The 15,420-nt window shown below is 39.1% G+C and overlaps 1 protein-coding gene across 8 annotated transcripts in view; it reads right to left on the reverse strand.

Annotated features, from left to right (window-relative positions):
- The window catches only part of LOC118274591 (solute carrier family 12 member 6), a 511,128-nt gene that overhangs the window by 265,710 nt on the left and 229,998 nt on the right, over nucleotides 1-15,420 (reverse strand). The window lies entirely within an intron of this gene.

Raw genomic sequence — 15,420 nt, forward strand, 5'->3', positions numbered from 1 at the left:
CTTATCTGATGAACAATTTTATTATATTTTAACTACAGATAGCTTGTCATGCAATGGAAACTTATAGCTTACTAGCTTCTGTCACCGGTTTCACCCGCGACCCGTGGTATAAAAATTAGCTTATATATTATTATTACCCCTGTACAAAATTTCATGTAGCTCCCTTCAGTCATTTTGACGTGAAGGAATAACAAACAAACAGAAATACAATCTTTTGCAAATTTTAATCGTGTATGGTGTATGACAACTCATAACGATTGCAATTGTACACCTCTGCTTATTTCTTGAGGGATTAACAGTGGTTGCGTATGTTCTTGTATTTATCTCATGCTAAGTCCACGTTGCGTTATTACTTATTGCGTCATTTACCAAAAGCATGCATCGTTCAAATGACGCAGGCATATTTGCATATCTGTTATTAGGTACACATAACGTGCGGTTGACGCGATGTTGCGAGGTAGCTAGGCAACCAAAAGCCGCGCAGCGTGTAGCGGGTTCGATTCCCGTACGGAACAACTCTTTGTGTGATCCATAAATTGTTGTTTCGGGTTTGGGTGTCATGTGTATGCGAACTTGTATGTTTCTAAATGAACCTACGACACAGGAGAAACATCCAATGATAGGTAACTTGTTATAAATAAGAAGAAAAAATACATGTGGTTATAGCTACCACAAACCACCCAATATCCAAAATATGAACTTGAACAGCCTATACAACAGTTATTCACTCCATTTACTTTCGTAAAGAACACATAGAGCGAACATTTTATCCTCATATAATAATACAAAAGCAATGATAAGGTCCATTGCTTACGCGCAAGAGACCGATTTTCTTCGCTCAGTTAATCTTAGTACATGCAGTATTTGAAGCGGTTAATTCTGTCTGGTATTCTTATAAGCAATCTGTAGTAAGCATTCAAGGTGAAAGTTACCTTAAATGTTGTGGATGAGGGTTCAATTTTGTGTTGTTTTTGGTGGTAGATATTGTTTATCTTAAACAACATCATTTTTAAAGTTTTTATTACGAATCTCATAACAGAAAACTTCAAAATTGTGATGTTTGAACTTCAACAGTGTTATGGCATAGTATATAGCAAATATTTCAGGCCATTAATATCATCAAAATATTCTATCAGTACAAAATAAAATTGAAAATCTACGTGACGTAATTACACAGACAACTTTATCCTTAATTTTCGCGTACCTACTCTATTATGACGTCGTCAGATTTTTACGTCAAAACGCAGACTTATTTCTAGAAGTTTAGCTAGAAAACATTGAAAATTAAGTAGTCCATCAAATTTATGAATGAGTGTGATTATTTTTGACCAAGGATACTACCCAATTACGTATATTGTACACCATAAAAAGTAATCTATTTATCAAATACTACTACCGCTTCTATAGATTAATAGCAGGAAACGAAGTCTGCACCTTTATAATCGCATTTGGATAAGACTTTACTGATTAAAACTTGGTACGGTATCGATTAAATTGTTTTAAAAACATATTAAGACTAACGCCATCTATTAGTAAGTTTTGGAAATTTATACATTGTACTTAATAATAATTTAACTTTTATGTTGTTTCGAAAGGTCGAAAACATCACGTTTCAGACCTAGCCTATACAAAAAGTAAAGTATACTAAGTATTCGAGACTTTCTTTTTAAAGGGAGCTCTCGCCTTGCGAAGCGAGAGGGAGTGTCAGAACCTTACTGACTAAAAACTACCCTGTTCCTACTCCTGCTTTTCAAGACAGAGCCCCGGTAAGCCCGCTAGGTAGTCCGCAGCTCCGGCACAGGCATCAGTCCTACTGAGCCTCATAAGTATCCTAGACTAGACACTATTTTTGGAGCTATCCTGCTCGGTAGCGACAACTACCAGCTTTCAACCAACGAGGTAAACAATTCAATTATTATGTTTCAAAAACAGACAATTTAAAATAATGAGTTCAAGTGTGGGAGAGCCATGCTTTGGCACGAATGGGCCGGCTCGATCGGAGTGATCCACGGCCTCACAGAAAACCGACGTGAAACAACGCTTGCGTTGTGTTTCGTTGTGTAAGTGAGGTTACTGGAGACCCAATTCCCCCCTTCACAATCTTCCCCATCCCCGATTCCCGAACAATAACCCTTAAATTCCTAACTCCCAAAAAGCCAGCAACGCACTTGTAACCCCTCTGGTGTTTCAAGTGTCCATGGGCGGCGGCGCAATACGTTTGCTGGATTACCGGCGTGTTTCATAAAAAAGAGAATTCAATCGTGTAAAAAAATTTACATTTTATTGATAATCCTGATTTAGGTAACCTGAATGACTTATGGATTATTACAAATGATTAACTAAATACAGAGATTACAATATTAGTGGAAAAGCTACTGTTTTTAGTACTTATCAGCATATTACCTTTTGACGCGTTATTTGTTATGATTGGCCATTATTATCGCAGAATTAGTTTTATCATCGACAAATATAAACGCGATATAATTCTTCATGCAGGTTGATTATAATTATACTAATTGAATTTGGATTATAAGAATAAATCATAATTAGAAAACAATAAATCTGTAACAAAATATAGTGAAATTACCATGACAATGTTACACTTGAGAGCAGGGAAACCACGGCGGTTTTATTTTAAGTTATAATTTTAAAGTTAATTAAAGAACTGTCTATTACTCTAAAAAAAAAATTTACAGCAAAATACTCTCACTTTAAAAGTAATGAAATTGTCTTTCATACATAAGACATGCGTTAGCAATTAATAAAAAACTTGTTTCAGTATCTCCGTTTCTTCGCTCCCAAGTGTATATACCCGATAAGTAAACTCGTGTTGATCACTAAATCTAATAACACTTTAAGATCACACCACGATTTGCGTAATGATCTCTTATTAAAAGTTTCAGCTTCGGTCCCTGGATGACGTCTAGGTTTTTGGATGTAATAAAATCTTCAAAAGTTAATAGTGCAAAATATAAACTCTTGACCTTTTGCTGAACTTGAGGTGATATTTGTTATCAATGTTTAAAGGACATTTAGGTACCATTATCAAGAGGTAGGATTACAAGCTAGGCAAAGACCTAGCTTCGCAAAGAAAAACATTAAGTTACGTAATCATAATAAAATAGAAATACAAACGTGATTCATGAAAGTGAATCAGATTTTATCATTGTTATTTACGAGTGTTACTCATGTCTATATATAATGATAATCATTGCCTAAATCATCGTACCTATCATTTAAAAATATTCCATTCTCTTAACACACTCATAATATAAGGATTTTAAACGCAAATAAACAAAGGCAACAGAGAAATCAATTATGTACATTTAGTATAGAATATGGCATACATAGCTACAGATTAATTCAGTTACACACTACCTATAAAAAGAGTCAGTCTAAGAACCACATATAGAGCTAATTTCCATACAAGTCTCTTCACCAAAATCTTTGCACAAGAATCTAAACCCTAGAATAGATAGAACCTACAAAGAAAAACTAAAAACTACTTGAGAAAGCACTAGAAAACATAATACGCCTTATTGGCGCCAAACCCTGTTTCGCAACAACTGAGTATCAAGTAGCAAGCTGACGAATATAGGGCGGGTAGGGCTGGCCAAGGAGGGTCGCACGCGATCATCTGATAAAAAGAATCTGCACGAACTCGCGACCTAGTTGCGACCCTAATATTAAACTGGCAATTTTACCCATGATTATGTGAAAAGATGCCGTTAAATCATCTGTTTAGCATATTTTTATAGCCGTTTTTCATTACTGAATTCGGATGATATTTTATCGTTGTCGATGTTCAAGGTAAATGCGTCACCGTTTGGTTGATGAGGATCCTTGAAGTAGTTGTTTTTGTGATGAATAAATATAAATATTGTGAATAAAATACTTACTATACTTTTGAAACTCAACATAATGACTTAAATTAATAAGCATAACTAGCTTCTTCTTGCGGTTTCGCTTGGTATGAAATGGCCTATGCGCTATTAAAGACCACAGCATATCCCTGTTCCAAATTTAATCCCGATTTCTTCAGCCGTTATGACGTGATTGAGTAAGAAACATTCACAAAAATTTTCGCGTAAGATAATATTTACAGACCAACCATGACAACCAATCACAATTATTTCAGTATTTTGTAAGTAATAAACATGCCAAGATCCTCCCTGAATGTTCGCATCGTAAAAACATTTAACTTCTCTCAACAACAAAAAGAGGTAATTCGAGGTATCATTCGCAAATTCCCGTTAATCGAAATCTTCACAAAGTTTCAGCGTCCCATAAATTTTATCACGAGTGTCCTCAGAGTTTCTTATCTGCTTAATTAATTGAATAGACATTGAAAATTATCTATTCAATGATAAAATTATTCCATAGAATTAATTGTAAGATGTACCTTACTTTATAGCAGGCATTAATTTGCAAAAATCAATTTATAAATGTTCCTTTGATTTCAAAGGAGATTCAACATATTCAAAGAAAGTTAATAAACCATTTTGCAATATTAGTAGGTCTGTATGTAATGTATATTTTACGTACAACAAAACAAATTGTCCCAATTTGCCACAATATTATTAGAAAAATATACGTTACTAGCTGACCCGGCAAACCACGTACCGCCTCAAACATTTTTTTTGTCATTTAGACTTCTCCTGGACTTCCACCTATAATTTGTGCCCAAAATTAGCCAAATCAGTCCAGCCGTTCTCGAGTTTTAGCGAGAGACTAACGAACAACAATTGATTTTTATGTACAAAAATAGAGATAAAGATTTTAGAATCATATTTATTACTTTAGTAATCACACACAATTATGACACCACAGAGTACTCTAACTTCAATTTTCATATATTATACCTTACTGATTCACAAAACAACGTCTCTAATACAAAAACCTTCAAAATACAACTAACCCTCAACAACCAACAGTGACGACACAAAATTCCAACCGGCTCAAGTTGCAACCGTTGGTTTTCAACACGTCAAAGAGGATTAGGACACAACGGGTTAACCGCGTGAATGGATTTGCAAGTCACAAATCCTCTCTCTAGTTTCCCCGTATTCCAGACGCGTCCCAAATAAGTTGTGCCCAGGTTAAAGCAATGGATTTACTGCGGCCTGAGTGAACCTGGAATTTGAGAATGGAATAAAATGTCCGGATTTGCTGTTCAGAACTAGTTACTAACGCTTGAGAAGTTGTTGACGGATACTTCTGCCTTAAACTAGGTATATTCGTACTAGGTATAATAATATCTTTTCGTGGAATAGTATGACTAATTTGTTTTTAATTTAATGTATAGGTACCTATGAATGTGTTCAATGAAGTGATAAGTGATATAAAATACGTACAGTTATTTGAGTACATCTATGGCTCTATTTATTACCTATGATCAATCAATGACGGTTGGCGCGGTGACTAGGCAATCGGCTGCCTGCGACGTGTAGCGGGTTTGATTCCCACAAGGAGCAACTCTCTGTGTGATTCACAAATTGTTATTTGGGGTAATGTGTATGTGAAATGTTTGTAAACGCATCCAAGATTCAGGAGAAAATCCTAGTGTCGGGCGAGGTTTTTTTTAAAAGAGAAAATCTATATCGACCCTGGTCCTTTGATGAGACCAAATTGAAATTGATTTATTAGTTTAGCCCAGTATATGGCAATAGGCTCACCTCCTATTACATGGGACTTATAAATGGTGAAAAGTGGGTGTACTCTGTACAGTGGCATTACGAGTCGTAATGTGCACCTCTGCCTACCACTTCGGGGATAAAATGTGTGACGTTGCGTTGCATTGCATTATTAGTTTAATACGATACAAGAAATATGTTTTTTTATTCGAACATATTACCTATTAGTCTGGATGTGATATTATAGTGTTTTTTGAATCAATAATATTGACCAGATAAGTATCTAGTACAAGTGTACTAAAATCTGCCATGTAGCTATTGTTCACAATATTTGGGGGAATAACATGTGAATGTAGGTGTGACATTAATTTGTTATTAATTATTTATTTTGCAGTCTCGTGCTCAGATAACCCACTTAATCTGTCGTATCAGGTTAAAAAACAGCAATAATACATAGTAGATAGCATCACAAGGTATCACATTTGATCGCTATTACTTTATGTTTTTTTTTATGTTAAATGGGCGGACGTTTGGCCGCTATCTCGCCTGATGGTAAGTGATGATGCGGCCTACGGTGGAGCACATGTTTGTTTCAAGGAGTTTCACTTGCATTTTGATTGCCTTCTAAAATTTATTTTATATTGGCTTTCGGCCTATACTAGTTTGATACATCTTTACGCCGATATTTATTTTTTTATGATATAAGCCGGTAAACCAGCAGCCGTAACACCTGATGGTAAGCAATCACTGCCGCCTAAGGACACTCGAAACACCAGAAGCGTGATGTAATAAGGGGTGACCCTTTTGCCATACACTGAGCACAATTCCAGACTCCGTGCTACTACTGAGAAATTATCGAGAAACTTAAAAACGCCCAGCATTACTTTGTCCGACACGGGAACCGAGACCCCTCGCTCGACAGTCATAATTACGACCACTCGACCAACGAAACAGTCTAGAAATGAAGAGTTTATAGTTTTGGTTTCATATCTAACCCTTTTTTTTTTTTTTTTTTTTTTTCAGGGGGGAAAATCATCCAATGACTTCTCCCACCTTGGGCGAGGCGAGAGGGAGTGTCAGACTCTTACTGACTAAAAACCACCCCGTTCCTTCTCCTGCTTTTCGAGCCGGAGCCCCGGTAAACCCGCTAGGTAGTCCGCAGCTCCGGATCAGGCATCAGCCCTACTGGGCCCCATCTGTGGTGGTCTGATGGCTCTTTGAGGCGCGCGCGGAACGCTACGCGCCGTACGCACGGGTCTGGTTCTGTTCGGGCGGTGAGCTACCCTTACTCGCCGCCCGCAGGCCCGCACTTACGGTGGCCGGAGATCGTCCCGCGATCCCCGACGCCCGGAGTGTCTCTCGCGACGGCTGGGGCGTGAGGAGGTTTGTTCTCTCACGCGCCCCGCCTCCTCCTTAGCTAGCATGACTGCTTCGCATTTAAGAGGAGACGGCATCCCAGTCCCTCTCGCTCCGCACCATGGCCTGAACCAGTGCCGGGCGCGAGAGGTCGCCGTCGCCGACCACATCCCTGAGGACTTGGCGGTACTCAGCCCACGCAGGGCACACCGCCACCGTATGTTCTACCGTGTCCTCCGGGCGGTCCTCGCAGTGATGACACCCGGGCGTTTCCTCCCGCCCAATAAGGAACAGGAACCTACCGAAACTTCCATGTCCGGTAAGCACCTGCGTCAGGCGGTAGGTGAGGACGCCGTGGCGCCTCTCTAGCCACTCCTCAAAGAGGGGACTTACCGCTGCGATGACAGCGAGCCCAGCCCTCGGTTGCGACAGTCGTTGCTGCCATTCCGCCATGAGATCGCGCCGGAGCTCGTCCCGCCACGCACTGATCTGGCGCGGCAGTGGAGTTTCGCCCCGGCGGCACGCGTCGGCGCGCAAACTGAACACGTACGCGAGCACCTTCGCCTCCAAATCCCACGGCGGTAATCCGGCAAGGAGGTTCGCCGCCTCCCCGGAGATCGTGCGATATCCACGGATCACCCGGATGGCCATGACCCTCTGAGATGTGAGCAGCGCCCGAGCTGGCCGCCGCATCAGGTTCGGCGCCCACACAGGGGCGCCGTAGAGGGCCATGGATCGCACGATCCCCGCGTACAACCTCCGGCAGGAGGCATTTGGCCCGCCGAGGTTTGGCAGATAGCCGCTTAAGCGCAGCCCCCGTCCGTTCCAACTTAGGAGCCAAACGTCGAAAGTGTTCCACGAAGTTCCATCGACTGTCGAGGACGAGTCCTAGGTACTTCATCGTCGTCTCGACGCCGATGGAAACTCCTCCCGCCGTTATTTGGGACCCACCCGGAGGTGGCGCGTTCCCGCGGCCATGAAAGCACATGGCCTCGGACTTGTGGAGCGCCACCTCGAGTCCCAATTGCCGGATCCTTTCAACTACTGTCGCAACCGCTCTCGCCATTAAGTTGGCCGCCGTCTGGTGCGACCTCCCGTGCGCTAGCACTAGCGTATCGTCGGCGTAGCAAATTACGTCGACGCCGTTCGGGAGGTCGGTGCGCAGCACCCAGTCGTAACCGATATTCCACAGGAGCGGTCCCAAAACCGAACCCTGTGGAACACCGCGCGACATCTCTCGCCGTTTCCATTCGCCCTGGTGACCGGGGTATATAACATACCTGTCTGTCAGGTAAGCCTCGATTATACGACGGAGGTAGGTAGGCACCCGGTGATACCGGAGTGCCTCCAGTATGCAGCTCCAGGGTAGGGAGTTGAAGGCGTTGGCGATTCCAGAGACACCGCCACTACGACCTTACCCCTGGACACTGCAGTCCCCGTCGTGAGGTCCCTTACGCGCATGATGGCGTCCACCGTGGAGCGCCCTCTGCGGAAGCCGAACTGGCCATCCGCGAGGTCCGGCCCAATTCCGGACAAGTGCGCGACGAGGCGGTTCGAAATTATCCTTTCGAAGACTTTTCCCACCTCGTCGAGCAGCACAATGGGCCGGTACGCGGACGGAGAGTCCGCAGAGCGCCCCGGCTTCTTCACGAGGACCAGTTTTCCCGTCTTCCACTGAAGTGGGAACTGGCCCCTCTCCATGCATGCGCTGTAGAGACCGATTAATCGAGGCCTGAGAGCCTCTGAGGCCAGGACCCACGCCTTGCCATGCAGGCCATCGGGTCCTGGGGCGGTGTTCTTGGCGCCCATCCGGCGCACCGCCGCTCTCAATTCTGCCTCGGTCACCTCCGGAACGATGTCGTCGTCGTCGTCACTGTGACCCGCATTGAGAACCGCAGGGGGCGGAGTCATAGATGGAGGGTAAAACCCCTCCGTAGTCGGGGGAACAAGGTGCCGACTACTTCCTCTACGACCTCTGGCCGGAGACTCTGAGTCAGTGGGGGAGCCCACGTGCGGAGCTTATCACGCACCATCCGATAAGGGCGCCCCCATGGATCTCTGTTCAGAGTCTCCAGCATCTGCCGGCGGGCTTCCTCCTTAGCCCGCCAAATCTCCGCCTTGAGGGCGGCCTTCGCCACCTTGTACCCCTCGTACAACTCCGCCTCTCTAATCTCCGCGTCTGGAGGGCGTCATATCTAACCCTAAAATAAAAAAGAAAAACTTTTTATATTCGTACTCGTTGCTTAGTAGGTACAATGTTTGTTTGTTTTTTTTTTTTTTTTTTTTTTTTTTTTTTTTTCTAACCCTAAATACTTTCCAAAACAAACATTGTACCTACTAAGCAACGAGTACGAATATAAAAAGTTTTTCTTTTTTATACATTTTATTGTAATGTTTTCCTCTTTAAAATGGTTCAGAGACATAAAAACACAATTCAAGTGTAAGCTATCGGGTCGAGAGCGACTCGGACCGTATCGCTTACTTGCAGTACTTACGTGGAATTGGCTGCTCTTCACACGCCGTTTCCTTCAGGCAATGTCGGTACAGTTCGAGAATTAAACGAGTGTGAAATTGGAACAGGATTTCTAATAATTTAATATCGTTTTCTGTGTTTAATGTTTTTATATAGCTAGTATGTTCATTAGACCCACTGTGACTTAAAATAAATGCAAAATAATAGAGGTTTCCAGCTATCCTCCATTAGTTCATGTGAATATCGAAAGCGTATTATGTAGTTCAATAACTTATCATAATAGTATGGTCCCAAACTGCAGTGATCTAGCTATCTGTATACTCTGAAAGCTAAACATACGTACAACATACTACTATTAAATTTCTTGTCACTGTACCTGTTTATTATGAAGAGCAAGAATACAGACCAAGTTTACATAATTAGATATATTTATTTTATTTCAGGCGCATAAACCTGCTACTATCAGCTTAAATATTCAAATATCAACAGTAGTCAGCTTAAGTAATAACAATATCATACATCAATGGTAAGTAAAGAAAAGTGTATATTATCTATATCCACTGAAGGTACTTTTTTGACTAACGGTACTAAGCGAACACGTTTGTAGATTACAAGATTGTCGATTTAGCTTCTTTGCAAGGTAACGGAACGCGAACCTTGTGAACTACGGAAAATAACGTGAAATCTCATAAAAATAATAGTTTAATTTCATAAAATTAAATACTAAAGTACCGTAGTTATTCTGTCAGCCCCGATTGATTACCGCTATGATTATGTACAGAGATAGTTAGATGTATAAGTAGTAACATAATAAAACATGTTTTACTTTCAAGCTTTTATCGATTTAATTCCAAAAGTTCTGAATAGAAAGAAAAACTGAGGTGACTATAAAACTCACAAAAAATACGTTTATCCTAGATAGGTACTTACTGAAATTTTAACAGCTCAAAACTTAAAACATCCGTAATATAATAATGTTCATCAAAACTTGAGAAATAAAAACTTTTCAACAGATATCAAGAACATAACGTTATTTACAACTGTAGACGGTAAACACGGGTACCACCCTGTAAAGTTCATTGACCTGTCAGGTAGGTACCGATAAAAGTCTAAACACGCGAAGTGTTTGTCTTCACAATGATAATCGCGTCACGCGCCCATGGAGCAAAACTTTCTGTATTGATCCAAGTCTTTGTGTATTTCTTTATATTGCTAGCTGTATTTGCGACGTGAGCATAGTATTTCATTGTACTCAGCCATGGCTGAGTAAAATACATTATTTTGTCATTTTCACTGTTGTGAGTAAATCTGCAGTTCATTACTCACTTAACTTATGTACGCTACACATCTTACAATTTAACTGTACAGTTAAAACTACAACAGAGTTGCGGACTACCTAGCGGGTTTACCGGGGCTCCGTCTCGAAAAGCAGGAGTAGGAATGGAGTGGTTTTTAGTCAGTAAGAGTCTGACACTCGCTCTCTCTTCGCCCAAGGCGGGATAAGAGATTGGATAATTTTCTTCCCACAAAAAACAGTTCAATCATAAGTTCATACAGCCTACACACCTTATGATTTAACTGCACAATTAAAATTGTATTTAAATTTAAATCTCAAGGTATGTAACCGCACATTTAACAGAGATCGGGCAACAGCTAATCTAACTACGTAGTTAGATTAGCTGTTGTTGAGTGGGTTTATAGCAAAGAAAATTTAGGAAAAAATAAAGAAAAGTAGGAACAGCTAAAATCATTAATGGCGAAACAGAGTTCGCCGGGTTTGCTTGAGTGGAGTAAAGCGTGCACTACAACAGACGCTAGTTCTGGAGAAATCCCGGATTATCGATGTTAAACCGAAACTTTACACCTCTGGGTGCAAGAAAAGTTTAAGATGGAGATTATGACAAACTTTCTAATTAAGAAGAAGCATAGTCCTATAGTGGACGTCTTGGGCTATTGGAGCTATTGATGAAGCGGCTCCTGCCCAACCCTGGAGGGCCAAATGCCTCCTACCGAAGTGATGGATGAACATAGACACAAAGTATTTTAAAGTGAGCTTGATGAACGATGCGACGGGAACACTCATCCATCTGATGCTTCGACAGGCGGATACGATACGTTCTACAGTTTTAGCTACAGATTTGATTGCAGTGAAAGTTATCGACGTTTATTTTGTTGAATAATATCCGATACAGCTGTTATTGGTTTGGTTCAAATGTATGGATATAGAATAGTTTATAGACCTTTTAATTATATGTAAGAGCCATCTCAGTTTAGCGGTCTTAACTGAGCAGTTAAAAGGTACTAAACACAGTTAAAGTTTTAAATTAATCAAAATGTAAAAGTCATAATTCGCTCGACTTTATGATTTCTTTCAGACAAATATCATGTAGGTACATCTTAGTACATACAGTAACATAACTTATTTGACAACATACGTACAAAGGTCAACACACAAACTGTATCTATCTGGTTTCAAACATACTACTGAACTACTGTCTGCCATCTTCACACACGTTCAATTCATGGCACTAGACCAATTTACACAGAGGGTTCGCCAGGCAAGCAAGCACACATACAAACATTGCCGACTCTAAACACGTCTTATTTGCATTGGCCAGTAAACATGTTCAGTGCATCAGTAACCCTCGATCGCCGCACCTTATTGATCCACTCAGCCGCGCCTTTTAACCCTTCGCTCGCCGTACACAAAGTACACAAGTAAAATAAGAGCACGTCAAAGTTTGTAAAGTCAACAAAAGAATCGTAAATCTTTCCAAGTTGAGACTTTGTTTCGCTTTAACACTGTTCATGTTTTAAACTGGACGTAGTTTTTGCTGATTTATATTTATTAACATAAATGTTGTTTATGATAAAAAAATGACTTTTCATTAAAAAAAATGTTTATTCTACTCTATTTCAACCTAGACATCACTAGTAATATTTATGAGCCCTAATTTTTTTGATAAATCAGCCTAAATGTATGCCTAATAGAAAACGTGTATCGTATACTTTACTATTATAAACAGAGTACATACTACACAACTAGGTAACTATTCTTTCTCAAATGCGACAGTCAATCTCGCTAAGTGAAAATTGCATCACAGTGAATGTCAGGCGCTACGACTGCCAATCAATGAAAGATAGAAGAAAAAATACACATCGACTGTGGATACAGAGACGAATTCGTCTCTTCGTATTCAGACACACAGCTGTTCGGTAAAAAGGGTACAAAGTTTATACTACAAGCTAAGATTAATGAGGTAATGCCTATTTATTGAAATTATATTAATCTTTAACAAGACAATAAAATTACAAGAAATTAACATTTTCTGAGTGAAAAATCTTATTTGTCGGAATGCTTCAAGTTTTGTGAAAGAGATGGATGAATTAATTAATATTAATTGTCTAAATTGTGTTTATTTTATTCTCTCTCTTTTAATTTTTATAATGTATTGAGTAGTGTAATTGGTTTTTATTACCGTTCTAATAATTGAAATAAACAGGTAAATAAAACAACTCCATAGTAACTCAACAGTAAGTTACGCTTATAACCTCTCTAAAAATAATCTGTCATTTCAAAATCTCCTGACCTTTAAATATTCTATCGCGATTTTCGAATACATAAAAGGGACCTTAAATATTTGTATGGCATAGAAACTGTCACAAATATTAATAATATGTTAAAATGTTCGCAAACTTTTTCAATACGTTTGTGCCGACATCTTAGTTATTCGAGCGAAACTTTGCAGACGTATACAATCTATTCACGAAAGTACCTACAATGGGAGATTTGAAATATTTACGAATATCTAAATAACTTTTGTGTATCTCTTTATGAAAAACTATTCATCGTCAACTTTCACGTTTTACATTTTAATGTAATAATTCTTGTATTGTGTCCTTGGGATTTTATTATAAACAGAGAAACATTGTTTGTTTCATAAAATTATACTTATTGTGAAATACTTGAATTTAATGAACGGGCTGTTAATGAATATTTTAAAAGGAAAATAAACGCTTTTACTTTGACTTTGACTTTGAAAATATTTACATTCATTGTAAAATTTTCAGTGGTGCACGGAGTCTGGAAATGTGCCCAGTATATGGCAATAGGCTCACCACCTATTACATGGGACTTACAACATAAATTGTGAAATGTGGGTGTATATTGGCATTATGTGCCATGTGCACTTCTGCCTACCCCTTCGGGGATTAAAGGCGTGACGTTATAAAAAAAAATAAAAAATATAAACGCTTTTACTTTGACTTTGACCTTGAAAATATTTACATTCATTGTAAAATTTGACTGCACGGTTGGTGTCATCGCTGAGCAGCCACGCGGTCTGGGTGTCATGTGTATGTGAACTTGTATGCTTATAAACGCACCAACGACATAGGAGAAAATCCTATGGTGGGGCAATGCTTCTTAAAAAATATATTATGTTGAACATAATAATAATTGTTATGGGTTACAATGTACAAAATTGTTGTTCAAATGCAGCCCTGCTCTACATCTGCGGTATGTACTTACTGAACGAAACAACAAGACCTTCGGGTTACATCGATCGGCACATGCGTGTAAATTTTAGGCACAGTACGAGTCCTTCAAGGCGTATCTAGTTATTAGTAAAAACAACCTTATATTTGACTTTATAGATTCCAAAATCAATAATTAGTAGGCAATTAAATTATTTTAGGACGTGATAATGATTACAAACCAGTACAGTTTATTGCTATTATAAAAACCTTAGGTTTTTTTTTAAATTGATTGAGATACATAAAGTAAAATTAATGGCATATAAAAATAAATAAAATTATCCAATAAATCGTTATGGATTTATTACATTTAATGGAGCAATAAACCTTTTAAAATTAGTTTTCAAATGGCACATACAAATATAGGTGTCTCACGACCTTTTGTCATTTTATGGTAAGCGTCCACAGGTCCACATCGTACGGATCGCATCATCGGCATTGCCTACATGCGATGCGTACCGATGACGTCATACGGAATGCGTACGGTGCGTGCGATGCATACGATACAGGTCTGTTTTATTCCTTAATTTTTTTATTGGTAGATAAGTACTGAACTTGACAACTTTCATATTATTACTTAGCTATACTTTTGTATTCTAGTTTACAATTCGAAGTACTTTAATTTTCTTTCTGTGTTCTTTTTTCAATCCAAAAAAAATCAATGAATATTTTCGCATTCTTGAAAGAATTGGTCACAGTTACCATAGCAACGCTTAACTGATGATTACTTTGTCTCCCACCGAACAAATCCTCGTATCAAACAAAATTACAATCGAGAGCACCCTGACATGGATAAGTATTTACTTTTCCTTGAGCACTTTGTAGATTAACCTCAGACACGATTCAAAGAAAAAAACGAAGAAAAATTCGCAATAACTTCCTAATCCATTGCTACTTTGTAAAGTATAACAAACAGCTGATTCAATTTTTCTTCCTCACCGAGATTACTATGCTAATGCTTCAATAAAAATATGTAATTTCTTTTATAATTGAAGACTTAGAAACATCTGGAAGGTTCTAGAGAGCGAAAGACTCGTAATTCACTCGGCGAGGCCTGTATATTTACGGCTAAAGTCGGGTAGATTACCTTCTGTCTCTTGTTGAATTATGGCCGTCTTATCTTCGACTTTTATAGTGTTGTACGTAATCAGGTAGACGGTTCTCTCATGTAGTTGCGAGATATATTGCTGAGATTTATAGTGAATGAATTTAAATTCGTGAGGTTTTAAGAAGAATAATGTTTTATAGGAAATGCAAAACTTTTAAATAACTATATCTATTATAATTAAATGGTCAGTGAACTTGTACAAAAATGTATTATTAATATTATGCAAAATTTTCTATAAACATTTTCCTATTTTCGTAATTGTATTTACCATCCATTACCAAAATGAGCCTGCCAAACACAAAAAATATTTGATA

This window comes from Spodoptera frugiperda, chromosome 15 (assembly GCF_023101765.2).
Source record: "Spodoptera frugiperda isolate SF20-4 chromosome 15, AGI-APGP_CSIRO_Sfru_2.0, whole genome shotgun sequence".
NCBI classification, from domain to species: Eukaryota; Metazoa; Arthropoda; class Insecta; order Lepidoptera; family Noctuidae; genus Spodoptera; species Spodoptera frugiperda.